General features: G+C 46.3%; 22 non-coding genes across 22 annotated transcripts; all 22 read left to right on the forward strand.

Annotated features, from left to right (window-relative positions):
• Positions 1-214: 214 nt before the first annotated feature.
• Positions 215-356, forward strand: LOC149277855 (U4 spliceosomal RNA). Its single transcript, XR_016278913.1, has one exon. It is a non-coding gene; the product is annotated as a U4 spliceosomal RNA (small nuclear RNA).
• An 886-nt stretch (positions 357-1,242) lies between these two features.
• On the forward strand, positions 1,243-1,384 carry LOC149277856 (U4 spliceosomal RNA). The gene has a single exon (XR_016278880.1). It is a non-coding gene; the product is annotated as a U4 spliceosomal RNA (small nuclear RNA).
• Positions 1,385-2,274: 890 nt separating this feature from the next.
• LOC149277857 (U4 spliceosomal RNA) lies at positions 2,275-2,416 on the forward strand. Its single transcript, XR_016278998.1, has one exon. It is a non-coding gene; the product is annotated as a U4 spliceosomal RNA (small nuclear RNA).
• Positions 2,417-3,306: 890 nt separating this feature from the next.
• Positions 3,307-3,448, forward strand: LOC149277858 (U4 spliceosomal RNA). Its single transcript, XR_016278865.1, has one exon. It is a non-coding gene; the product is annotated as a U4 spliceosomal RNA (small nuclear RNA).
• An 888-nt stretch (positions 3,449-4,336) lies between these two features.
• On the forward strand, positions 4,337-4,478 carry LOC149277859 (U4 spliceosomal RNA). Its single transcript, XR_016278866.1, has one exon. It is a non-coding gene; the product is annotated as a U4 spliceosomal RNA (small nuclear RNA).
• An 890-nt stretch (positions 4,479-5,368) lies between these two features.
• On the forward strand, positions 5,369-5,510 carry LOC149277860 (U4 spliceosomal RNA). Its single transcript, XR_016278867.1, has one exon. It is a non-coding gene; the product is annotated as a U4 spliceosomal RNA (small nuclear RNA).
• An 890-nt stretch (positions 5,511-6,400) lies between these two features.
• LOC149277861 (U4 spliceosomal RNA) lies at positions 6,401-6,542 on the forward strand. The gene has a single exon (XR_016278868.1). It is a non-coding gene; the product is annotated as a U4 spliceosomal RNA (small nuclear RNA).
• Positions 6,543-7,432: 890 nt separating this feature from the next.
• Positions 7,433-7,574, forward strand: LOC149277862 (U4 spliceosomal RNA). Its single transcript, XR_016278999.1, has one exon. It is a non-coding gene; the product is annotated as a U4 spliceosomal RNA (small nuclear RNA).
• An 890-nt stretch (positions 7,575-8,464) lies between these two features.
• Positions 8,465-8,606, forward strand: LOC149277863 (U4 spliceosomal RNA). Its single transcript, XR_016278974.1, has one exon. It is a non-coding gene; the product is annotated as a U4 spliceosomal RNA (small nuclear RNA).
• Positions 8,607-9,494: 888 nt separating this feature from the next.
• On the forward strand, positions 9,495-9,636 carry LOC149277864 (U4 spliceosomal RNA). The gene has a single exon (XR_016278869.1). It is a non-coding gene; the product is annotated as a U4 spliceosomal RNA (small nuclear RNA).
• Positions 9,637-10,526: 890 nt separating this feature from the next.
• LOC149277865 (U4 spliceosomal RNA) lies at positions 10,527-10,668 on the forward strand. Its single transcript, XR_016278971.1, has one exon. It is a non-coding gene; the product is annotated as a U4 spliceosomal RNA (small nuclear RNA).
• Positions 10,669-11,558: 890 nt separating this feature from the next.
• Positions 11,559-11,700, forward strand: LOC149277866 (U4 spliceosomal RNA). Its single transcript, XR_016278870.1, has one exon. It is a non-coding gene; the product is annotated as a U4 spliceosomal RNA (small nuclear RNA).
• Positions 11,701-12,590: 890 nt separating this feature from the next.
• Positions 12,591-12,732, forward strand: LOC149277867 (U4 spliceosomal RNA). The gene has a single exon (XR_016279000.1). It is a non-coding gene; the product is annotated as a U4 spliceosomal RNA (small nuclear RNA).
• An 890-nt stretch (positions 12,733-13,622) lies between these two features.
• LOC149277868 (U4 spliceosomal RNA) lies at positions 13,623-13,764 on the forward strand. The gene has a single exon (XR_016278871.1). It is a non-coding gene; the product is annotated as a U4 spliceosomal RNA (small nuclear RNA).
• Positions 13,765-14,654: 890 nt separating this feature from the next.
• On the forward strand, positions 14,655-14,796 carry LOC149277869 (U4 spliceosomal RNA). Its single transcript, XR_016278973.1, has one exon. It is a non-coding gene; the product is annotated as a U4 spliceosomal RNA (small nuclear RNA).
• An 890-nt stretch (positions 14,797-15,686) lies between these two features.
• Positions 15,687-15,828, forward strand: LOC149277870 (U4 spliceosomal RNA). The gene has a single exon (XR_016278872.1). It is a non-coding gene; the product is annotated as a U4 spliceosomal RNA (small nuclear RNA).
• An 890-nt stretch (positions 15,829-16,718) lies between these two features.
• LOC149277871 (U4 spliceosomal RNA) lies at positions 16,719-16,860 on the forward strand. The gene has a single exon (XR_016278875.1). It is a non-coding gene; the product is annotated as a U4 spliceosomal RNA (small nuclear RNA).
• An 886-nt stretch (positions 16,861-17,746) lies between these two features.
• On the forward strand, positions 17,747-17,888 carry LOC149277872 (U4 spliceosomal RNA). The gene has a single exon (XR_016278876.1). It is a non-coding gene; the product is annotated as a U4 spliceosomal RNA (small nuclear RNA).
• An 890-nt stretch (positions 17,889-18,778) lies between these two features.
• LOC149277873 (U4 spliceosomal RNA) lies at positions 18,779-18,920 on the forward strand. The gene has a single exon (XR_016278877.1). It is a non-coding gene; the product is annotated as a U4 spliceosomal RNA (small nuclear RNA).
• An 891-nt stretch (positions 18,921-19,811) lies between these two features.
• On the forward strand, positions 19,812-19,953 carry LOC149277874 (U4 spliceosomal RNA). The gene has a single exon (XR_016278944.1). It is a non-coding gene; the product is annotated as a U4 spliceosomal RNA (small nuclear RNA).
• An 891-nt stretch (positions 19,954-20,844) lies between these two features.
• On the forward strand, positions 20,845-20,986 carry LOC149277875 (U4 spliceosomal RNA). The gene has a single exon (XR_016278878.1). It is a non-coding gene; the product is annotated as a U4 spliceosomal RNA (small nuclear RNA).
• A 962-nt stretch (positions 20,987-21,948) lies between these two features.
• LOC149277876 (U4 spliceosomal RNA) lies at positions 21,949-22,090 on the forward strand. Its single transcript, XR_016279017.1, has one exon. It is a non-coding gene; the product is annotated as a U4 spliceosomal RNA (small nuclear RNA).
• The last annotated feature ends 1,448 nt before the right edge of the window (positions 22,091-23,538 follow it).

Consider the following 23,538-nt stretch of genomic DNA (forward strand, 5'->3'; position numbering starts at 1 on the left):
CCTCGTTTGCATTTTGCCTTAAAGATCTGGGGCTTTTCTCTGGGAAAATGTTTCCTTCTGGGCCTTTTCTAGAGACACCTTTGTCAAATGCCAGTTTAATTAGCATAACAGTTCCCACAATGCTCTGCTCTGGCTCAATGTCCACCTATGCCTAGCCAAAACCTTAATGAGCGCTCATTGGGCATGCATTATCTACCAAAGCAGCCAGAAGGTTAGCTTTGCGCAGTGGCAGTATCATAGCCCATGAGGTGTTAACCGAGGCGTGATTATTGCTAATTGAAAACTATTCCCAATACCCCGCCATGATGACTTGAAAAATAGTTAGCAATGGCAATTTTTGATAGTCTCTTGTGAGACTGGCATGCCTGGTTAAAAACAGATGAATCACCTTAAGTCTTTGAAAGCTTGGCTGCTGTGGGCCATTAAAGAGTGGCAAAGAACTCTGCACATCTACCACGCGTTACTTTCTTCACCTGGCTTGTGTTTTTGTGACGGGTTCGGAAAGTTCTGCACGGGTTTTTTTCATACCAGAGCTCTCCTACAAGCAATATCCTCGTAAGGGCAAAAGAGCAGGAAGTAGTGCTCATTCTTTGGAGAATCGTCTTGCTGCCAACCCTGGAAGAACACGTCCCTCCCCTTGAAGGGAAATGGTGACTGAAAGGCCTTAATGACTTTTCACTGAAGCTTTCCCTTTTTTGGTTTAAAGAAAGTACAGGAAGAAGCTCCCATGTATGCAGCAGCACGTCATCCACCAGAATCTATCTTCCCCTTGTAAGAAGCCATTGGATGACGTGCCCTGCTGTGGACCTTCGCGTTGCAGCCCGTCGTGTTGACCTACCTCATATCCATCTGTCATATCTCCATGTTGTATCCCGAGCCGAGTGTGCGAGTCGTCGTCGTCACAAAGGACCAGCTATGCCAATTTCATCAGAGAGGTGTGGATTTTTTTATGATCCTTGACAGTTGGGAGTGCCTTTCAGCACCATGAGGTGAAAGTGTGCATTTTGTCCCAGAAAGTAGAGGTGAGACCTCGTTTGCATTTTGCCTTAAAGATCTGGGGCTTTTCTCTGGGAAAATGTTTCCTTCTGGGCCTTTTCTAGAGACACCTTTGTCAAATGCCAGTTTAATTAGCATAACAGTTCCCACAATGCTCTGCTCTGGCTCAATGTCCACCTATGCCTAGCCAAAACCTTAATGAGCGCTCATTGGGCATGCATTATCTACCAAAGCAATCAGAAGGTTAGCTTTGCGCAGTGGCAGTATCATAGCCCATGAGGTGTTCACCGAGGCGTGATTATTGCTAATTGAAAACTATTCCCAATACCCCGCCATGATGACTTGAAAAATAGTCAGCAATGGCAATTTTTGATAGTCTCTTGTGAGACTGGCATGCCTGGTTAAAAACAGATGAATCACCTTAAGTCTTTGAAAGCTTGGCTGCTGTGGGCCATGAAAGAGTGGCAAAGAACTCTGCACATCTACCACGCGTTACTTTCTTCACCTGGCTTGTGTTTTTGTGACGGGTTCGGAAAGTTCTGCACGGGTTTTTTTCATACCAGAGCTCTCCTACAAGCAAGCAATATCCTCGTAAGAGCAAAAGAGCAGGAAGTAGTGCTCATTCTTTGGAGAATCGTCTTGCTGCCAACCCTGGAAGAACACGTCCCACCCCTTGAAGGGAAATGGTGACTGAAAGGCCTTAATGACTTTTCACTGAAGCTTTCCCTTTTTTGGTTTAAAGAAAGTACAGGAAGAAGCTCCCATGTATGCAGCAGCACGTCATCCACCAGAATCTATCTTCCCCTTGTAAGAAGCCATTGGATGACGTGCCCTGCTGTGGACCTTCGCGTTGCAGCCCGTCGTGTTGACCTACCTCATATCCATCTGTCATATCTCCATGTTGTATCCCGAGCCGAGTGTGCGAGTCGTCGTCGTCACAAAGGACCAGCTATGCCAATTTCATCAGAGAGGTGTGGATTTTTTTATGATCCTTGACAGTTGGGAGTGCCTTTCAGCACCATGAGGTGAAAGTGTGCATTTTGTCCCAGAAAGTAGAGGTGAGACCTCGTTTGCATTTTGCCTTAAAGATCTGGGGCTTTTCTCTGGGAAAATGTTTCCTTCTGGGCCTTTTCTAGAGACACCTTTGTCAAATGCCAGTTTAATTAGCATAACAGTTCCCACAATGCTCTGCTCTGGCTCAATGTCCACCTATGCCTAGCCAAAACCTTAATGAGCGCTCATTGGGCATGCATTATCTACCAAAGCAGCCAGAAGGTTAGCTTTGCGCAGTGGCAGTATCATAGCCCATGAGGTGTTAACAGAGGCGCGATTATTGCTAGTTGAAAACTATTCCCAATACCCCGCCATGATGACTTGAAAAATAGTCAGCAATGGCAATTTTTGATAGTCTCTTGTGAGACTGGCATGCCTGGTTAAAAACAGATGAATCACCTTAAGTCTTTGAAAGCTTGGCTGCTGTGGGCCATGAAAGAGTGGCAAAGAACTCTGCACATCTACCACGCGTTACTTTCTTCACCTGGCTTGTGTTTTTGTGACGGGTTCGGAAAGTTCTGCACGGGTTTTTTTCATACCAGAGCTCTCCTACAAGCAAGCAATATCCTCGTAAGAGCAAAAGAGCAGGAAGTAGTGCTCATTCTTTGGAGAATCGTCTTGCTGCCAACCCTGGAAGAACACGTCCCACCCCTTGAAGGGAAATGGTGACTGAAAGGCCTTAATGACTTTTCACTGAAGCTTTCCCTTTTTTGGTTTAAAGAAAGTACAGGAAGAAGCTCCCATGTATGCAGCAGCACGTCATCCACCAGAATCTATCTTCCCCTTGTAAGAAGCCATTGGATGACGTGCCCTGCTGTGGACCTTCGCGTTGCAGCCCGTCGTGTTGACCTACCTCATATCCATCTGTCATATCTCCATGTTGTATCCCGAGCCGAGTGTGCGAGTCGTCGTCGTCACAAAGGACCAGCTATGCCAATTTCATCAGAGAGGTGTGGATTTTTTTATGATCCTTGACAGTTGGGAGTGCCTTTCAGCACCATGACGTGAAAGTGTGCATTTTGTCCCAGAAAGTAGAGGTGAGACCTCGTTTGCATTTTGCCTTAAAGATCTGGGGCTTTTCTCTGGGAAAATGTTTCCTTCTGGGCCTTTTCTAGAGACACCTTTGTCAAATGCCAGTTTAATTAGCATAACAGTTCCCACAATGCTCTGCTCTGGCTCAATGTCCACCTATGCCTAGCCAAAACCTTAATGAGCGCTCATTGGGCATGCATTATCTACCAAAGCAGCCAGAAGGTTAGCTTTGCGCAGTGGCAGTATCATAGCCCATGAGGTGTTAACCGAGGCGTGATTATTGCTAATTGAAAACTATTCCCAATACCCCGCCATGATGACTTGAAAAATAGTCAGCAATGGCAATTTTTGATAGTCTCTTGTGAGACTGGCATGCCTGGTTAAAAACAGATGAATCACCTTAAGTCTTTGAAAGCTTGGCTGCTGTGGGCCATGAAAGAGTGGCAAAGAACTCTGCACATCTACCACGCGTTACTTTCTTCACCTGGCTTGTGTTTTTGTGACGGGTTCGGAAAGTTCTGCACGGGTTTTTTTCATACCAGAGCTCTCCTACAAGCAAGCAATATCCTCGTAAGAGCAAAAGAGCAGGAAGTAGTGCTCATTCTTTGGAGAATCGTCTTGCTGCCAACCCTGGAAGAACACGTCCCACCCCTTGAAGGGAAATGGTGACTGAAAGGCCTTAATGACTTCACTGAAGCTTTCCCTTTTTTGGTTTAAAGAAAGTACAGGAAGAAGCTCCCATGTATGCAGCAGCACGTCATCCACCAGAATCTATCTTCCCCTTGTAAGAAGCCATTGGATGACGTGCCCTGCTGTGGACCTTCGCGTTGCAGCCCGTCGTGTTGACCTACCTCATATCCATCTGTCATATCTCCATGTTGTATCCCGAGCCGAGTGTGCGAGTCGTCGTCGTCACAAAGGACCAGCTATGCCAATTTCATCAGAGAGGTATGGATTTTTTTATGATCCTTGACAGTTGGGAGTGCCTTTCAGCACCATGAGGTGAAAGTGTGCATTTTGTCCCAGAAAGTAGAGGTGAGACCTCGTTTGCATTTTGCCTTAAAGATCTGGGGCTTTTCTCTGGGAAAATGTTTCCTTCTGGGCCTTTTCTAGAGACACCTTTGTCAAATGCCAGTTTAATTAGCATAACAGTTCCCACAATGCTCTGCTCTGGCTCAATGTCCACCTATGCCTAGCCAAAACCTTAATGAGCGCTCATTGGGCATGCATTATCTACCAAAGCAGCCAGAAGGTTAGCTTTGCGCAGTGGCAGTATCATAGCCCATGAGGTGTTAACCGAGGCGTGATTATTGCTAATTGAAAACTATTCCCAATACCCCGCCATGATGACTTGAAAAATAGTCAGCAATGGCAATTTTTGATAGTCTCTTGTGAGACTGGCATGCCTGGTTAAAAACAGATGAATCACCTTAAGTCTTTGAAAGCTTGGCTGCTGTGGGCCATGAAAGAGTGGCAAAGAACTCTGCACATCTACCACGCGTTACTTTCTTCACCTGGCTTGTGTTTTTGTGGCGGGTTCGGAAAGTTCTGCACGGGTTTTTTTCATACCAGAGCTCTCCTACAAGCAAGCAATATCCTCGTAAGAGCAAAAGAGCAGGAAGTAGTGCTCATTCTTTGGAGAATCGTCTTGCTGCCAACCCTGGAAGAACACGTCCCACCCCTTGAAGGGAAATGGTGACTGAAAGGCCTTAATGACTTTTCACTGAAGCTTTCCCTTTTTTGGTTTAAAGAAAGTACAGGAAGAAGCTCCCATGTATGCAGCAGCACGTCATCCACCAGAATCTATCTTCCCCTTGTAAAAAGCCATTGGATGACGTGCCCTGCTGTGGACCTTCGCGTTGCAGCCCGTCGTGTTGACCTACCTCATATCCATCTGTCATATCTCCATGTTGTATCCCGAGCCGAGTGTGCGAGTCGTCGTCGTCACAAAGGACCAGCTATGCCAATTTCATCAGAGAGGTGTGGATTTTTTTATGATCCTTGACAGTTGGGAGTGCCTTTCAGCACCATGAGGTGAAAGTGTGCATTTTGTCCCAGAAAGTAGAGGTGAGACCTCGTTTGCATTTTGCCTTAAAGATCTGGGGCTTTTCTCTGGGAAAATGTTTCCTTCTGGGCCTTTTCTAGAGACACCTTTGTCAAATGCCAGTTTAATTAGCATAACAGTTCCCACAATGCTCTGCTCTGGCTCAATGTCCACCTATGCCTAGCCAAAACCTTAATGAGCGCTCATTGGGCATGCATTATCTACCAAAGCAGCCAGAAGGTTAGCTTTGCGCAGTGGCAGTATCATAGCCCATGAGGTGTTAACCGAGGCGTGATTATTGCTAATTGAAAACTATTCCCAATACCCCGCCATGATGACTTGAAAAATAGTCAGCAATGGCAATTTTTGATAGTCTCTTGTGAGACTGGCATGCCTGGTTAAAAACAGATGAATCACCTTAAGTCTTTGAAAGCTTGGCTGCTGTGGGCCATGAAAGAGTGGCAAAGAACTCTGCACATCTACCACGCGTTACTTTCTTCACCTGGCTTGTGTTTTTGTGGCGGGTTCGGAAAGTTCTGCACGGGTTTTTTTCATACCAGAGCTCTCCTACAAGCAAGCAATATCCTCGTAAGAGCAAAAGAGCAGGAAGTAGTGCTCATTCTTTGGAGAATCGTCTTGCTGCCAACCCTGGAAGAACACGTCCCACCCCTTGAAGGGAAATGGTGACTGAAAGGCCTTAATGACTTTTCACTGAAGCTTTCCCTTTTTTGGTTTAAAGAAAGTACAGGAAGAAGCTCCCATGTATGCAGCAGCACGTCATCCACCAGAATCTATCTTCCCCTTGTAAAAAGCCATTGGATGACGTGCCCTGCTGTGGACCTTCGCGTTGCAGCCCGTCGTGTTGACCTACCTCATATCCATCTGTCATATCTCCATGTTGTATCCCGAGCCGAGTGTGCGAGTCGTCGTCGTCACAAAGGACCAGCTATGCCAATTTCATCAGAGAGGTGTGGATTTTTTTATGATCCTTGACAGTTGGGAGTGCCTTTCAGCACCATGAGGTGAAAGTGTGCATTTTGTCCCAGAAAGTAGAGGTGAGACCTCGTTTGCATTTTGCCTTAAAGATCTGGGGCTTTTCTCTGGGAAAATGTTTCCTTCTGGGCCTTTTCTAGAGACACCTTTGTCAAATGCCAGTTTAATTAGCATAACAGTTCCCACAATGCTCTGCTCTGGCTCAATGTCCACCTATGCCTAGCCAAAACCTTAATGAGCGCTCATTGGGCATGCATTATCTACCAAAGCAGCCAGAAGGTTAGCTTTGCGCAGTGGCAGTATCATAGCCCATGAGGTGTTAACCGAGGCGTGATTATTGCTAATTGAAAACTATTCCCAATACCCCGCCATGATGACTTGAAAAATAGTCAGCAATGGCAATTTTTGATAGTCTCTTGTGAGACTGGCATGCCTGGTTAAAAACAGATGAATCACCTTAAGTCTTTGAAAGCTTGGCTGCTGTGGGCCATGTAAGAGTGGCAAAGAACTCTGCACATCTACCACGCGTTACTTTCTTCACCTGGCTTGTGTTTTTGTGGCGGGTTCGGAAAGTTCTGCACGGGTTTTTTTCATACCAGAGCTCTCCTACAAGCAAGCAATATCCTCGTAAGAGCAAAAGAGCAGGAAGTAGTGCTCATTCTTTGGAGAATCGTCTTGCTGCCAACCCTGGAAGAACACGTCCCACCCCTTGAAGGGAAATGGTGACTGAAAGGCCTTAATGACTTTTCACTGAAGCTTTCCCTTTTTTGGTTTAAAGAAAGTACAGGAAGAAGCTCCCATGTATGCAGCAGCACGTCATCCACCAGAATGTATCTTCCCCTTGTAAAAAGCCATTGGATGACGTGCCCTGCTGTGGACCTTCGCGTTGCAGCCCGTCGTGTTGACCTACCTCATATCCATCTGTCATATCTCCATGTTGTATCCCGAGCCGAGTGTGCGAGTCGTCGTCATCACAAAGGACCAGCTATGCCAATTTCATCAGAGAGGTGTGGATTTTTTTATGATCCTTGACAGTTGGGAGTGCCTTTCAGCACCATGAGGTGAAAGTGTGCATTTTGTCCCAGAAAGTAGAGGTGAGACCTCGTTTGCATTTTGCCTTAAAGATCTGGGGCTTTTCTCTGGGAAAATGTTTCCTTCTGGGCCTTTTCTAGAGACACCTTTGTCAAATGCCAGTTTAATTAGCATAACAGTTCCCACAATGCTCTGCTCTGGCTCAATGTCCACCTATGCCTAGCCAAAACCTTAATGAGCGCTCATTGGGCATGCATTATCTACCAAAGCAGCCAGAAGGTTAGCTTTGCGCAGTGGCAGTATCATAGCCCATGAGGTGTTAACAGAGGCGCGATTATTGCTAGTTGAAAACTATTCCCAATACCCCGCCATGATGACTTGAAAAATAGTCAGCAATGGCAATTTTTGATAGTCTCTTGTGAGACTGGCATGCCTGGTTAAAAACAGATGAATCACCTTAAGTCTTTGAAAGCTTGGCTGCTGTGGGCCATGAAAGAGTGGCAAAGAACTCTGCACATCTACCACGCGTTACTTTCTTCACCTGGCTTGTGTTTTTGTGACGGGTTCGGAAAGTTCTGCACGGGTTTTTTTCATACCAGAGCTCTCCTACAAGCAAGCAATATCCTCGTAAGAGCAAAAGAGCAGGAAGTAGTGCTCATTCTTTGGAGAATCGTCTTGCTGCCAACCCTGGAAGAACACGTCCCACCCCTTGAAGGGAAATGGTGACTGAAAGGCCTTAATGACTTTTCACTGAAGCTTTCCCTTTTTTGGTTTAAAGAAAGTACAGGAAGAAGCTCCCATGTATGCAGCAGCACGTCATCCACCAGAATCTATCTTCCCCTTGTAAGAAGCCATTGGATGACGTGCCCTGCTGTGGACCTTCGCGTTGCAGCCCGTCGTGTTGACCTACCTCATATCCATCTGTCATATCTCCATGTTGTATCCCGAGCCGAGTGTGCGAGTCGTCGTCGTCACAAAGGACCAGCTATGCCAATTTCATCAGAGAGGTGTGGATTTTTTTATGATCCTTGACAGTTGGGAGTGCCTTTCAGCACCATGACGTGAAAGTGTGCATTTTGTCCCAGAAAGTAGAGGTGAGACCTCGTTTGCATTTTGCCTTAAAGATCTGGGGCTTTTCTCTGGGAAAATGTTTCCTTCTGGGCCTTTTCTAGAGACACCTTTGTCAAATGCCAGTTTAATTAGCATAACAGTTCCCACAATGCTCTGCTCTGGCTCAATGTCCACCTATGCCTAGCCAAAACCTTAATGAGCGCTCATTGGGCATGCATTATCTACCAAAGCAGCCAGAAGGTTAGCTTTGCGCAGTGGCAGTATCATAGCCCATGAGGTGTTAACCGAGGCGTGATTATTGCTAATTGAAAACTATTCCCAATACCCCGCCATGATGACTTGAAAAATAGTCAGCAATGGCAATTTTTGATAGTCTGTTGTGAGACTGGCATGCCTGGTTAAAAACAGATGAATCACCTTAAGTCTTTGAAAGCTTGGCTGCTGTGGGCCATTAAAGAGTGGCAAAGAACTCTGCACATCTACCACGCGTTACTTTCTTCACCTGGCTTGTGTTTTTGTGACGGGTTCGGAAAGTTCTGCACGGGTTTTTTTCATACCAGAGCTCTCCTACAAGCAAGCAATATCCTCGTAAGAGCAAAAGAGCAGGAAGTAGTGCTCATTCTTTGGAGAATCGTCTTGCTGCCAACCCTGGAAGAACACGTCCCACCCCTTGAAGGGAAATGGTGACTGAAAGGCCTTAATGACTTCACTGAAGCTTTCCCTTTTTTGGTTTAAAGAAAGTACAGGAAGAAGCTCCCATGTATGCAGCAGCACGTCATCCACCAGAATCTATCTTCCCCTTGTAAGAAGCCATTGGATGACGTGCCCTGCTGTGGACCTTCGCGTTGCAGCCCGTCGTGTTGACCTACCTCATATCCATCTGTCATATCTCCATGTTGTATCCCGAGCCGAGTGTGCGAGTCGTCGTCGTCACAAAGGACCAGCTATGCCAATTTCATCAGAGAGGTATGGATTTTTTTATGATCCTTGACAGTTGGGAGTGCCTTTCAGCACCATGAGGTGAAAGTGTGCATTTTGTCCCAGAAAGTAGAGGTGAGACCTCGTTTGCATTTTGCCTTAAAGATCTGGGGCTTTTCTCTGGGAAAATGTTTCCTTCTGGGCCTTTTCTAGAGACACCTTTGTCAAATGCCAGTTTAATTAGCATAACAGTTCCCACAATGCTCTGCTCTGGCTCAATGTCCACCTATGCCTAGCCAAAACCTTAATGAGCGCTCATTGGGCATGCATTATCTACCAAAGCAGCCAGAAGGTTAGCTTTGCGCAGTGGCAGTATCATAGCCCATGAGGTGTTAACCGAGGCGTGATTATTGCTAATTGAAAACTATTCCCAATACCCCGCCATGATGACTTGAAAAATAGTCAGCAATGGCAATTTTTGATAGTCTCTTGTGAGACTGGCATGCCTGGTTAAAAACAGATGAATCACCTTAAGTCTTTGAAAGCTTGGCTGCTGTGGGCCATGAAAGAGTGGCAAAGAACTCTGCACATCTACCACGCGTTACTTTCTTCACCTGGCTTGTGTTTTTGTGGCGGGTTCGGAAAGTTCTGCACGGGTTTTTTTCATACCAGAGCTCTCCTACAAGCAAGCAATATCCTCGTAAGAGCAAAAGAGCAGGAAGTAGTGCTCATTCTTTGGAGAATCGTCTTGCTGCCAACCCTGGAAGAACACGTCCCACCCCTTGAAGGGAAATGGTGACTGAAAGGCCTTAATGACTTTTCACTGAAGCTTTCCCTTTTTTGGTTTAAAGAAAGTACAGGAAGAAGCTCCCATGTATGCAGCAGCACGTCATCCACCAGAATCTATATTCCCCTTGTAAAAAGCCATTGGATGACGTGCCCTGCTGTGGACCTTCGCGTTGCAGCCCGTCGTGTTGACCTACCTCATATCCATCTGTCATATCTCCATGTTGTATCCCGAGCCGAGTGTGCGAGTCGTCGTCGTCACAAAGGACCAGCTATGCCAATTTCATCAGAGAGGTGTGGATTTTTTTATGATCCTTGACAGTTGGGAGTGCCTTTCAGCACCATGAGGTGAAAGTGTGCATTTTGTCCCAGAAAGTAGAGGTGAGACCTCGTTTGCATTTTGCCTTAAAGATCTGGGGCTTTTCTCTGGGAAAATGTTTCCTTCTGGGCCTTTTCTAGAGACACCTTTGTCAAATGCCAGTTTAATTAGCATAACAGTTCCCACAATGCTCTGCTCTGGCTCAATGTCCACCTATGCCTAGCCAAAACCTTAATGAGCGCTCATTGGGCATGCATTATCTACCAAAGCAGCCAGAAGGTTAGCTTTGCGCAGTGGCAGTATCATATCCCATGAGGTGTTAACCGAGGCGTGATTATTGCTAATTGAAAACTATTCCCAATACCCCGCCATGATGACTTGAAAAATAGTCAGCAATGGCAATTTTTGATAGTCTCTTGTGAGACTGGCATGCCTGGTTAAAAACAGATGAATCACCTTAAGTCTTTGAAAGCTTGGCTGCTGTGGGCCATGAAAGAGTGGCAAAGAACTGCGCACATCTACCACGCGTTACTTTCTTCACCTGGCTTGTGTTTTTGTGACGGGTTCGGAAAGTTCTGCACGGGTTTTTTTCATACCAGAGCTCTCCTACAAGCAAGCAATATCCTCGTAAGAGCAAAAGAGCAGGAAGTAGTGCTCATTCTTTGGAGAATCGTCTTGCTGCCAACCCTGGAAGAACACGTCCCACCCCTTGAAGGGAAATGGTGACTGAAAGGCCTTAATGACTTTTCACTGAAGCTTTCCCTTTTTTGGTTTAAAGAAAGTACAGGAAGAAGCTCCCATGTATGCAGCAGCACGTCATCCACCAGAATCTATCTTCCCCTTGTAAGAAGCCATTGGATGACGTGCCCTGCTGTGGACCTTCGCGTTGCAGCCCGTCGTGTTGACCTACCTCATATCCATCTGTCATATCTCCATGTTGTATCCCGAGCCGAGTGTGCGAGTCGTCGTCGTCACAAAGGACCAGCTATGCCAATTTCATCAGAGAGGTGTGGATTTTTTTATGATCCTTGACAGTTGGGAGTGCCTTTCAGCACCATGAGGTGAAAGTGTGCATTTTGTCCCAGAAAGTAGAGGTGAGACCTCGTTTGCATTTTGCCTTAAAGATCTGGGGCTTTTCTCTGGGAAAATGTTTCCTTCTGGGCCTTTTCTAGAGACACCTTTGTCAAATGCCAGTTTAATTAGCATAACAGTTCCCACAATGCTCTGCTCTGGCTCAATGTCCACCTATGCCTAGCCAAAACCTTAATGAGCGCTCATTGGGCATGCATTATCTACCAAAGCAGCCAGAAAGTTAGCTTTGCGCAGTGGCAGTATCATAGCCCATGAGGTGTTAACCGAGGCGTGATTATTGCTAATTGAAAACTATTCCCAATACCCCGCCATGATGACTTGAAAAATAGTCAGCAATGGCAATTTTTGATAGTCTCTTGTGAGACTGGCATGCCTGGTTAAAAACAGATGAATCACCTTAAGTCTTTGAAAGCTTGGCCGCTGTGGGCCATGAAAGAGTGGCAAAGAACTCTGCACATCTACCACGCGTTACTTTCTTCACCTGGCTTGTGTTTTTGTGACGGGTTCGGAAAGTTCTGCACGGGTTTTTTTCATACCAGAGCTCTCCTACAAGCAAGCAATATCCTCGTAAGAGCAAAAGAGCAGGAAGTAGTGCTCATTCTTTGGAGAATCGTCTTGCTGCCAACCCTGGAAGAACACGTCCCACCCCTTGAAGGGAAATGGTGACTGAAAGGCCTTAATGACTTTTCACTGAAGCTTTCCCTTTTTTGGTTTAAAGAAAGTACAGGAAGAAGCTCCCATGTATGCAGCAGCACGTCATCCACCAGAATCTATCTTCCCCTTGTAAGAAGCCATTGGATGACGTGCCCTGCTGTGGACCTTCGCGTTGCAGCCCGTCGTGTTGACCTACCTCATATCCATCTGTCATATCTCCATGTTGTATCCCGAGCCGAGTGTGCGAGTCGTCGTCGTCACAAAGGACCAGCTATGCCAATTTCATCAGAGAGGTGTGGATTTTTTTATGATCCTTGACAGTTGGGAGTGCCTTTCAGCACCATGAGGTGAAAGTGTGCATTTTGTCCCAGAAAGTAGAGGTGAGACCTCGTTTGCATTTTGCCTTAAAGATCTGGGGCTTTTCTCTGGGAAAATGTTTCCTTCTGGGCCTTTTCTAGAGACACCTTTGTCAAATGCCAGTTTAATTAGCATAACAGTTCCCACAATGCTCTGCTCTGGCTCAATGTCCACCTATGCCTAGCCAAAACCTTAATGAGCGCTCATTGGGCATGCATTATCTACCAAAGCAGCCAGAAGGTTAGCTTTGCGCAGTGGCAGTATCATAGCCCATGAGGTGTTAACAGAGGCGCGATTATTGCTAGTTGAAAACTATTCCCAATACCCCGCCATGATGACTTGAAAAATAGTCAGCAATGGCAATTTTTGATAGTCTCTTGTGAGACTGGCATGCCTGGTTAAAAACAGATGAATCACCTTAAGTCTTTGAAAGCTTGGCTGCTGTGGGCCATGAAAGAGTGGCAAAGAACTCTGCACATCTACCACGCGTTACTTTCTTCACCTGGCTTGTGTTTTTGTGACGGGTTCGGAAAGTTCTGCACGGGTTTTTTTCATACCAGAGCTCTCCTACAAGCAAGCAATATCCTCGTAAGAGCAAAAGAGCAGGAAGTAGTGCTCATTCTTTGGAGAATCGTCTTGCTGCCAACCCTGGAAGAACACGTCCCACCCCTTGAAGGGAAATGGTGACTGAAAGGCCTTAATGACTTTTCACTGAAGCTTTCCCTTTTTTGGTTTAAAGAAAGTACAGGAAGAAGCTCCCATGTATGCAGCAGCACGTCATCCACCAGAATCTATCTTCCCCTTGTAAGAAGCCATTGGATGACGTGCCCTGCTGTGGACCTTCGCGTTGCAGCCCGTCGTGTTGACCTACCTCATATCCATCTGTCATATCTCCATGTTGTATCCCGAGCCGAGTGTGCGAGTCGTCGTCGTCACAAAGGACCAGCTATGCCAATTTCATCAGAGAGGTGTGGATTTTTTTATGATCCTTGACAGTTGGGAGTGCCTTTCAGCACCATGAGGTGAAAGTGTGCATTTTGTCCCAGAAAGTAGAGGTGAGACCTCGTTTGCATTTTGCCTTAAAGATCTGGGGCTTTTCTCTGGGAAAATGTTTCCTTCTGGGCCTTTTCTAGAGACACCTTTGTCAAATGCCAGTTTAATTAGCATAACAGTTCCCACAATGCTCTGCTCTGGCTCAATGTCCACCTATGCCTAGCCAAAACCTTAATGAGCGCTCATTGGGCATGCATTATCTACCAAAGCAGCCAGAAGGTTAGCTTTGCGCAGTGGCAGTATCATAGCCCATGAGGTGTTAACCGAGGCGTGATTATTGCTAATTGAAAACTATTCCCAATACCCCGCCATGATGACTTGAAAAATAGTCAGCAATGGCAATTTTTGATAGTCTCTTGTGAGACTGGCATGCCTGGTTAAAAACAGATGAATCACCTTAAGTCTTTGAAAGCTTGGCTGCTGTGGGCCATGAAAGAGTGGCAAAGAACTCTGCACATCTACCACGCGTTACTTTCTTCACCTGGCTTGTGTTTTTGTGGCGGGTTCGGAAAGTTCTGCACGGGTTTTTTTCATACCAGAGCTCTCCTACAAGCAAGCAATATCCTCGTAAGAGCAAAAGAGCAGGAAGTAGTGCTCATTCTTTGGAGAATCGTCTTGCTGCCAACCCTGGAAGAACACGTCCCACCCCTTGAAGGGAAATGGTGACTGAAAGGCCTTAATGACTTTTCACTGAAGCTTTCCCTTTTTTGGTTTAAAGAAAGTACAGGAAGAAGCTCCCATGTATGCAGCAGCACGTCATCCACCAGAATCTATATTCCCCTTGTAAAAAGCCATTGGATGACGTGCCCTGCTGTGGACCTTCGCGTTGCAGCCCGTCGTGTTGACCTACCTCATATCCATCTGTCATATCTCCATGTTGTATCCCGAGCCGAGTGTGCGAGTCGTCGTCGTCACAAAGGACCAGCTATGCCAATTTCATCAGAGAGGTGTGGATTTTTTTATGATCCTTGACAGTTGGGAGTGCCTTTCAGCACCATGAGGTGAAAGTGTGCATTTTGTCCCAGAAAGTAGAGGTGAGACCTCGTTTGCATTTTGCCTTAAAGATCTGGGGCTTTTCTCTGGGAAAATGTTTCCTTCTGGGCCTTTTCTAGAGACACCTTTGTCAAATGCCAGTTTAATTAGCATAACAGTTCCCACAATGCTCTGCTCTGGCTCAATGTCCACCTATGCCTAGCCAAAACCTTAATGAGCGCTCATTGGGCATGCATTATCTACCAAAGCAGCCAGAAGGTTAGCTTTGCGCAGTGGCAGTATCATATCCCATGAGGTGTTAACCGAGGCGTGATTATTGCTAATTGAAAACTATTCCCAATACCCCGCCATGATGACTTGAAAAATAGTCAGCAATGGCAATTTTTGATAGTCTCTTGTGAGACTGGCATGCCTGGTTAAAAACAGATGAATCACCTTAAGTCTTTGAAAGCTTGGCTGCTGTGGGCCATGAAAGAGTGGCAAAGAACTGCGCACATCTACCACGCGTTACTTTCTTCACCTGGCTTGTGTTTTTGTGACGGGTTCGGAAAGTTCTGCACGGGTTTTTTTCATACCAGAGCTCTCCTACAAGCAAGCAATATCCTCGTAAGAGCAAAAGAGCAGGAAGTAGTGCTCATTCTTTGGAGAATCGTCTTGCTGCCAACCCTGGAAGAACACGTCCCACCCCTTGAAGGGAAATGGTGACTGAAAGGCCTTAATGACTTTTCACTGAAGCTTTCCCTTTTTTGGTTTAAAGAAAGTACAGGAAGAAGCTCCCATGTATGCAGCAGCACGTCATCCACCAGAATCTATCTTCCCCTTGTAAGAAGCCATTGGATGACGTGCCCTGCTGTGGACCTTCGCGTTGCAGCCCGTCGTGTTGACCTACCTCATATCCATCTGTCATATCTCCATGTTGTATCCCGAGCCGAGTGTGCGAGTCGTCGTCGTCACAAAGGACCAGCTATGCCAATTTCATCAGAGAGGTGTGGATTTTTTTATGATCCTTGACAGTTGGGAGTGCCTTTCAGCACCATGAGGTGAAAGTGTGCATTTTGTCCCAGAAAGTAGAGGTGAGACCTCGTTTGCATTTTGCCTTAAAGATCTGGGGCTTTTCTCTGGGAAAATGTTTCCTTCTGGGCCTTTTCTAGAGACACCTTTGTCAAATGCCAGTTTAATTAGCATAACAGTTCCCACAATGCTCTGCTCTGGCTCAATGTCCACCTATGCCTAGCCAAAACCTTAATGAGCGCTCATTGGGCATGCATTATCTACCAAAGCAGCCAGAAAGTTAGCTTTGCGCAGTGGCAGTATCATAGCCCATGAGGTGTTAACCGAGGCGTGATTATTGCTAATTGAAAACTATTCCCAATACCCCGCCATGATGACTTGAAAAATAGTCAGCAATGGCAATTTTTGATAGTCTCTTGTGAGACTGGCATGCCTGGTTAAAAACAGATGAATCACCTTAAGTCTTTGAAAGCTTGGCCGCTGTGGGCCATGAAAGAGTGGCAAAGAACTCTGCACATCTACCACGCGTTACTTTCTTCACCTGGCTTGTGTTTTTGTGACGGGTTCGGAAAGTTCTGCACGGGTTTTTTTCATACCAGAGCTCTCCTACAAGCAAGCAATATCCTCGTAAGAGCAAAAGAGCAGGAAGTAGTGCTCATTCTTTGGAGAATCGTCTTGCTGCCAACCCTGGAAGAACACGTCCCACCCCTTGAAGGGAAATGGTGACTGAAAGGCCTTAATGACTTTTCACTGAAGCTTTCCCTTTTTTGGTTTAAAGAAAGTACAGGAAGAAGCTCCCATGTATGCAGCAGCACGTCATCCACCAGAATCTATCTTCCCCTTGTAAGAAGCCATTGGATGACGTGCCCTGCTGTGGACCTTCGCGTTGCAGCCCGTCGTGTTGACCTACCTCATATCCATCTGTCATATCTCCATGTTGTATCCCGAGCCGAGTGTGCGAGTCGTCGTCGTCACAAAGGACCAGCTATGCCAATTTCATCAGAGAGGTGTGGATTTTTTTATGATCCTTGACAGTTGGGAGTGCCTTTCAGCACCATGAGGTGAAAGTGTGCATTTTGTCCCAGAAAGTAGAGGTGAGACCTCGTTTGCATTTTGCCTTAAAGATCTGGGGCTTTTCTCTGGGAAAATGTTTCCTTCTGGGCCTTTTCTAGAGACACCTTTGTCAAATGCCAGTTTAATTAGCATAACAGTTCCCACAATGCTCTGCTCTGGCTCAATGTCCACCTATGCCTAGCCAAAACCTTAATGAGCGCTCATTGGGCATGCATTATCTACCAAAGCAGCCAGAAGGTTAGCTTTGCGCAGTGGCAGTATCATAGCCCATGAGGTGTTAACCGAGGCGTGATTATTGCTAATTGAAAACTATTCCCAATACCCCGCCATGATGACTTGAAAAATAGTCAGCAATGGCAATTTTTGATAGTCTCTTGTGAGACTGGCATGCCTAAAAACAGATGAATCACCTTAAGTCTTTGAAAGCTTGGCTGCTGTGGGCCATGAAAGAGTGGCAAAGAACTCTGCACATCTACCACGCGTTACTTTCTTCACCTGGCTTGTGTTTTTGTGACGGGTTCGGAAAGTTCTGCACGGGTTTTTTTCATACCAGAGCTCTCCTACAAGCAAGCAATATCCTCGTAAGAGCAAAAGAGCAGGAAGTAGTGCTCATTCTTTGGAGAATCGTCTTGCTGCCAACCCTGGAAGAACACGTCCCACCCCTTGAAGGGAAATGGTGACTAAAAGGCCTTAATGACTTTTAACTGAAGCTTTCCCTTTTTTGGTTTAAAGAAAGTACAGGAAGAAGCTCCCATGTATGCAGCAGCACGTCATCCACCAGAATCTATCTTCCCCTTGTAAGAAGCCATTGGATGACGTGCCCTGCTGTGGACCTTCGCGTTGCAGCCCGTCGTGTTGACCTACCTCATATCCATCTGTCATATCTCCATGTTGTATCCCGAGCCGAGTGTGCGAGTCGTCGTCGTCACAAAGGACCAGCTATGCCAATTTCATCAGAGAGGTGTGGATTTTTTTATGATCCTTGACAGTTGGGAGTGCCTTTCAGCACCATGAGGTGAAAGTGTGCATTTTGTCCCAGAAAGTAGAGGTGAGACCTCGTTTGCATTTTGCCTTAAAGATCTGGGGCTTTTCTCTGGGAAAATGTTTCCTTCTGGGCCTTTTCTAGAGACACCTTTGTCAAATGCCAGTTTAATTAGCATAACAGTTCCCACAATGCTCTGCTCTGGCTCAATGTCCACCTATGCCTAGCCAAAACCTTAATGAGCGCTCATTGGGCATGCATTATCTACCAAAGCAGCCAGAAGGTTAGCTTTGCGCAGTGGCAGTATCATAGCCCATGAGGTGTTAACCGAGGCGTGATTATTGCTAATTGAAAACTATTCCCAATACCCCGCCATGATGACTTGAAAAATAGTCAGCAATGGCAATTTTTGATAGTCTCTTGTGAGACTGGCATGCCTGGTTAAAAACAGATGAATCACCTTAAGTCTTTGAAAGCTTGGCTGCTGTGGGCCATGAAAGAGTGGCAAAGAACTCTGCACATCTACCACGCGTTACTTTCTTCACCTGGCTTGTGTTTTTGTGACGGGTTCGGAAAGTTCTGCACGGGTTTTTTTCATACCAGAGCTCTCCTACAAGCAAGCAATATCCTCGTAAGAGCAAAAGAGCAGGAAGTAGTGCTCATTCTTTGGAGAATCGTCTTGCTGCCAACCCTGGAAGAACACGTCCCACCCCTTGAAGGGAAATGGTGACTGAAAGGCCTTAATGACTTTTCACTGAAGCTTTCCCTTTTTTGGTTTAAAGAAAGTACAGGAAGAAGCTCCCATGTATGCAGCAGCACGTCATCCACCAGAATCTATCTTCCCCTTGTAAGAAGCCATTGGATGACGTGCCCTGCTGTGGACCTTCGCGTTGCAGCCCGTCGTGTTGACCTACCTCATATCCATCTGTCATATCTCCATGTTGTATCCCGAGCCGAGTGTGCGAGTCGTCGTCGTCACAAAGGACCAGCTATGCCAATTTCATCAGAGAGGTGTGGATTTTTTTATGATCCTTGACAGTTGGGAGTGCCTTTCAGCACCATGAGGTGAAAGTGTGCATTTTGTCCCAGAAAGTAGAGGTGAGACCTCGTTTGCATTTTGCCTTAAAGATCTGGGGCTTTTCTCTGGGAAAATGTTTCCTTCTGGGCCTTTTCTAGAGACACCTTTGTCAAATGCCAGTTTAATTAGCATAACAGTTCCCACAATGCTCTGCTCTGGCTCAATGTCCACCTATGCCTAGCCAAAACCTTAATGAGCGCTCATTGGGCATGCATTATCTACCAAAGCAGCCAGAAGGTTAGCTTTGCGCAGTGGCAGTATCATAGCCCATGAGGTGTTAACCGAGGCGTGATTATTGCTAATTGAAAACTATTCCCAATACCCCGCCATGATGACTTGAAAAATAGTCAGCAATGGCAATTTTTGATAGTCTCTTGTGAGACTGGCATGCCTGGTTAAAAACAGATGAATCACCTTAAGTCTTTGAAAGCTTGGCTGCTGTGGGCCATGAAAGAGTGGCAAAGAACTCTGCACATCTACCACGCGTTACTTTCTTCACCTGGCTTGTGTTTTTGTGACGGGTTCGGAAAGTTCTGCACGGGTTTTTTTTCATACCAGAGCTCTCCTACAAGCAAGCAATATCCTCGTAAGAGCAAAAGAGCAGGAAGTAGTGCTCATTCTTTGGAGAATCGTCTTGCTGCCAACCCTGGAAGAACACGTCCCACCCCTTGAAGGGAAATGGTGACTGAAAGGCCTTAATGACTTTTCACTGAAGCTTTCCCTTTTTTGGTTTAAAGAAAGTACAGGAAGAAGCTCCCATGTATGCAGCAGCACGTCATCCACCAGAATCTATCTTCCCCTTGTAAGAAGCCATTGGATGACGTGCCCTGCTGTGGACCTTCGCGTTGCAGCCCGTCGTGTTGACCTACCTCATATCCATCTGTCATATCTCCATGTTGTATCCCGAGCCGAGTGTGCGAGTCGTCGTCGTCACAAAGGACCAGCTATGCCAATTTCATCAGAGAGGTGTGGATTTTTTTATGATCCTTGACAGTTGGGAGTGCCTTTCAGCACCATGAGGTGAAAGTGTGCATTTTGTCCCAGAAAGTAGAGGTGAGACCTCGTTTGCATTTTGCCTTAAAGATCTGGGGCTTTTCTCTGGGAAAATGTTTCCTTCTGGGCCTTTTCTAGAGACACCTTTGTCAAATGCCAGTTTAATTAGCATAACAGTTCCCACAATGCTCTGCTCTGGCTCAATGTCCACCTATGCCTAGCCAAAACCGTAATGAGCGCTCATTGGGCATGCATTATCTACCAAAGCAGCCAGAAGGTTAGCTTTGCGCAGTGGCAGTATCATAGCTCATGAGGTGTTAACCGAGGCGTGATTATTGCTAATTGAAAACTATTCCCAATACCCCGCCATGATGACTTGAAAAATAGTCAGCAATGGCAATTTTTGATAGTCTCTTGTGAGACTGGCATGCCTGGTTAAAAACAGATGAATCACCTTAAGTCTTTGAAAGCTTGGCTGCTGTGGGCCATGAAAGAGTGGCAAAGAACTCTGCACATCTACCACGCGTTACTTTCTTCACCTGGCTTGTGTTTTTGTGACGGGTTCGGAAAGTTCTGCACGGGTTTTTTTCATACCAGAGCTCTCCTACAAGCAAGCAATATCCTCGTAAGAGCAAAAGAGCAGGAAGTAGTGCTCATTCTTTGGAGAATCGTCTTGCTGCCAACCCTGGAAGAACACGTCCCACCCCTTGAAGGGAAATGGTGACTGAAAGGCCTTAATGACTTTTCACTGAAGCTTTCCCTTTTTTGGTTTAAAGAAAGTACAGGAAGAAGCTCCCATGTATGCAGCAGCACGTCATCCACCAGAATCTATCTTCCCCTTGTAAGAAGCCATTGGATGACGTGCCCTGCTGTGGACCTTCGCGTTGCAGCCCGTCGTGTTGACCTACCTCATATCCATCTGTCATATCTCCATGTTGTATCCCGAGCCGAGTGTGCGAGTCGTCGTCGTCACAAAGGACCAGCTATGCCAATTTCATCAGAGAGGTGTGGATTTTTTTTATGATCCTTGACAGTTGGGAGTGCCTTTCAGCACCATGAGGTGAAAGTGTGCATTTTGTCCCAGAAAGTAGAGGTGAGACCTCGTTTGCATTTTGCCTTAAAGATCTGGGGCTTTTCTCTGGGAAAATGTTTCCTTCTGGGCCTTTTCTAGAGACACCTTTGTCAAATGCCAGTTTAATTAGCATAACAGTTCCCACAATGCTCTGCTCTGGCTCAATGTCCACCTATGCCTAGCCAAAACCTTAATGAGCGCTCATTGGGCATGCATTATCTACCAAAGCAGCCAGAAGGTTAGCTTTGCGCAGTGGCAGTATCATAGCCCATGAGGTGTTAACCGAGGCGTGATTATTGCTAATTGAAAACTATTCCCAATACCCCGCCATGATGACTTGAAAAATAGTCAGCAATGGCAATTTTTGATAGTCTCTTGTGAGACTGGCATGCCTGGTTAAAAACAGATGAATCACCTTAAGTCTTTGAAAGCTTGGCTGCTGTGGGCCATGAAAGAGTGGCAAAGAACTCTGCACATCTACCACGCGTTACTTTCTTCACCTGGCTTGTGTTTTTGTGACGGGTTCGGAAAGTTCTGCACGGGTTTTTTTCATACCAGAGCTCTCCTACAAGCAAGCAATATCCTCGTAAGAGCAAAAGAGCAGGAAGTAGTGCTCATTCTTTGGAGAATCGTCTTGCTGCCAACCCTGGAAGAACACGTCCCACCCCTTGAAGGGAAATGGTGACTGAAAGGCCTTAATGACTTTTCACTGAAGCTTTCCCTTTTTTGGTTTAAAGAAAGTACAGGAAGAAGCTCCCATGTATGCAGCAGCACGTCATCCACCAGAATCTATCTTCCCCTTGTAAGAAGCCATTGGATGACGTGCCCTGCTGTGGACCTTCGCGTTGCAGCCCGTCGTGTTGACCTACCTCATATCCATCTGTCATATCTCCATGTTGTATCCCGAGCCGAGTGTGCGAGTCGTCGTCGTCACAAACCTACCTCATATCCATCTGTCATATCTCCAGGTTGTATCCCGAGCCGAGTGTGCGAGTCGTCGTCGTCACAAAGGACCAGGTATGCCAATTTCATCAGAGAGGTGTGGATTTTTTATGATCCTTGACAGTTGGGAGTGCCTTTCAGCACCATGAGGTGAAAGTGTGCATTTTGTCCCAGAAAGTAGAGGTGAGACCTCGTTTGCATTTTGCCTTAAAGATCTGGGGCTTTTCTCTGGGAAAATGTTTCCTTCTGGGCCTTTTCTAGAGACTCCTTTGTCAAATGCCAGTTTAATTAGCATAACAGTTCCCACAATGCTCTGCTCTGGCTCAATGTCCACCTATGCCTAGCCAAAACCTTAATGAGCGCTCACTGGGCATGCATTATCTATCAAAGCAGCCAGAAGGTTAGCTTTGCGCAGTGGCAGTATCATAGCCCATGAGGTGTTAACCGAGGCGTGATTATTGCTAATTGAAAACTATTCCCAATACCCCGCCATGATGACTTGAAAAATAGGACGTGTGAGAGACGAGCTCTGCCAGCATACGAGCGATACCGTGACTAAACACAATATTTCTACCGGACAAAGTCTTCTCCAAGTAGCTTCTAGATCTCTGAAGCGGAGAGCATGTCTACCAATCATGTAAATAAGACCCCGAGCAAGCTGCAACACTATTTTCCCAAGCGTACCAGGCCGGGAGTTGAAGACCAAGATGGTGACGACTCTTCCTTCCTGCCATCACAGCCTGAGCACGCAGATGGGGATACAGAACTCGACCCTGAAGCCCCCGTGACCCCAGGGATCCTGAGACACATGCTGGATTCTATGCAATCCTCTATGACAGGTGCCATTAAAGATATGCTTTCGGATTTAAAGCAAGATTTGGCACATTTGGGGGCGCGTACTGACCACATGGAACAGAAATTTTCAGACTTTTCCTCTACCTTCAATGAGTTGGTCGACAGGCACAATGTGTTGGAAGATAACTATGCTGCGCTGCTTGCTAAGATGGCTGATATTGAAGACCGCTCTCGGCGAAACAATTTACGGATCAGAGGCATCTCTGAAGAGGTAACAGCCGAGTCCCTGCATGCATATCTACACTCTTTTTTCGTTACGCTCTTACCTGACGCCCCAGACTCGGACCTACGGCTCGACAGGGCTCATCGGGTGCCGAAACCGAAGAACCTGCCATCCACGGTTCCCAGGGATGTGATTTTGCGGACCTTTCTGCTGCCACTCTCACTAAACGCCGTACTTTTATTCCTATTACATGGGCCCTACGAAAAAACCACATTTGTTATAGATGGGGCTTTCCCACAAAGCTCCTCATTACCAAAAATGGATCTCTTCATATTGCCTGCACACCTATGGAAGGGCTTTATCTTCTGCAACAGTGGCACTTAGTCCACGAAGACGTCACAGCGATAGACCAACTGGATTCCATACCTGTTCCTCGACGTTCACCTACTGACGAGGACATAGAGAGGCCCAGCAGAAAGCGGACAACAAAGCAACATCATTCCGGCTCTCATGCGAAGGCTGCTTTGGTGCCACCTGCGTCTACGTGACTTTCAGATAAGCCTTCTATTTTTGTTGGAATTGGGTCTCTTTTGACTTTATCCTAAAGATGGTTGCAGTTCCTACCTTTGCTTAGTGCATTACTGATGTTTTCTTGTTTGGAACTTTTGTTCTGTTTATTGCTCATTTAGGGTGGTGTGGGGGTTATAGGGGTTCCCCCCCCCTTTCGATTCCTCATTTCACCATTTACATACATATACACACACCGTGTGTCTATTTCCATGCCGCATGGTCTTACGACACATTTTTCCCGCAATACATAGATATCTGCGGCATTGGTGCACCGCATACACCCATGTTTTAGTTTCCAGACTCGTTTTTATGTCTGCTATACTTTCTGGGGGACCCTAGGATGTTGCTATACTACACTTACATATTCCTCATGCATGCCTGCCCCATGGGGGCTTTGGGTTTCAC

The sequence above is a fragment of the Sceloporus occidentalis genome, unplaced genomic scaffold, assembly GCF_023333645.1.
Source record: "Sceloporus occidentalis isolate IW3139 unplaced genomic scaffold, rSceOcc1.0.p SCAF_206, whole genome shotgun sequence".
Lineage (NCBI taxonomy): Eukaryota > Metazoa > Chordata > Lepidosauria > Squamata > Phrynosomatidae > Sceloporus > Sceloporus occidentalis.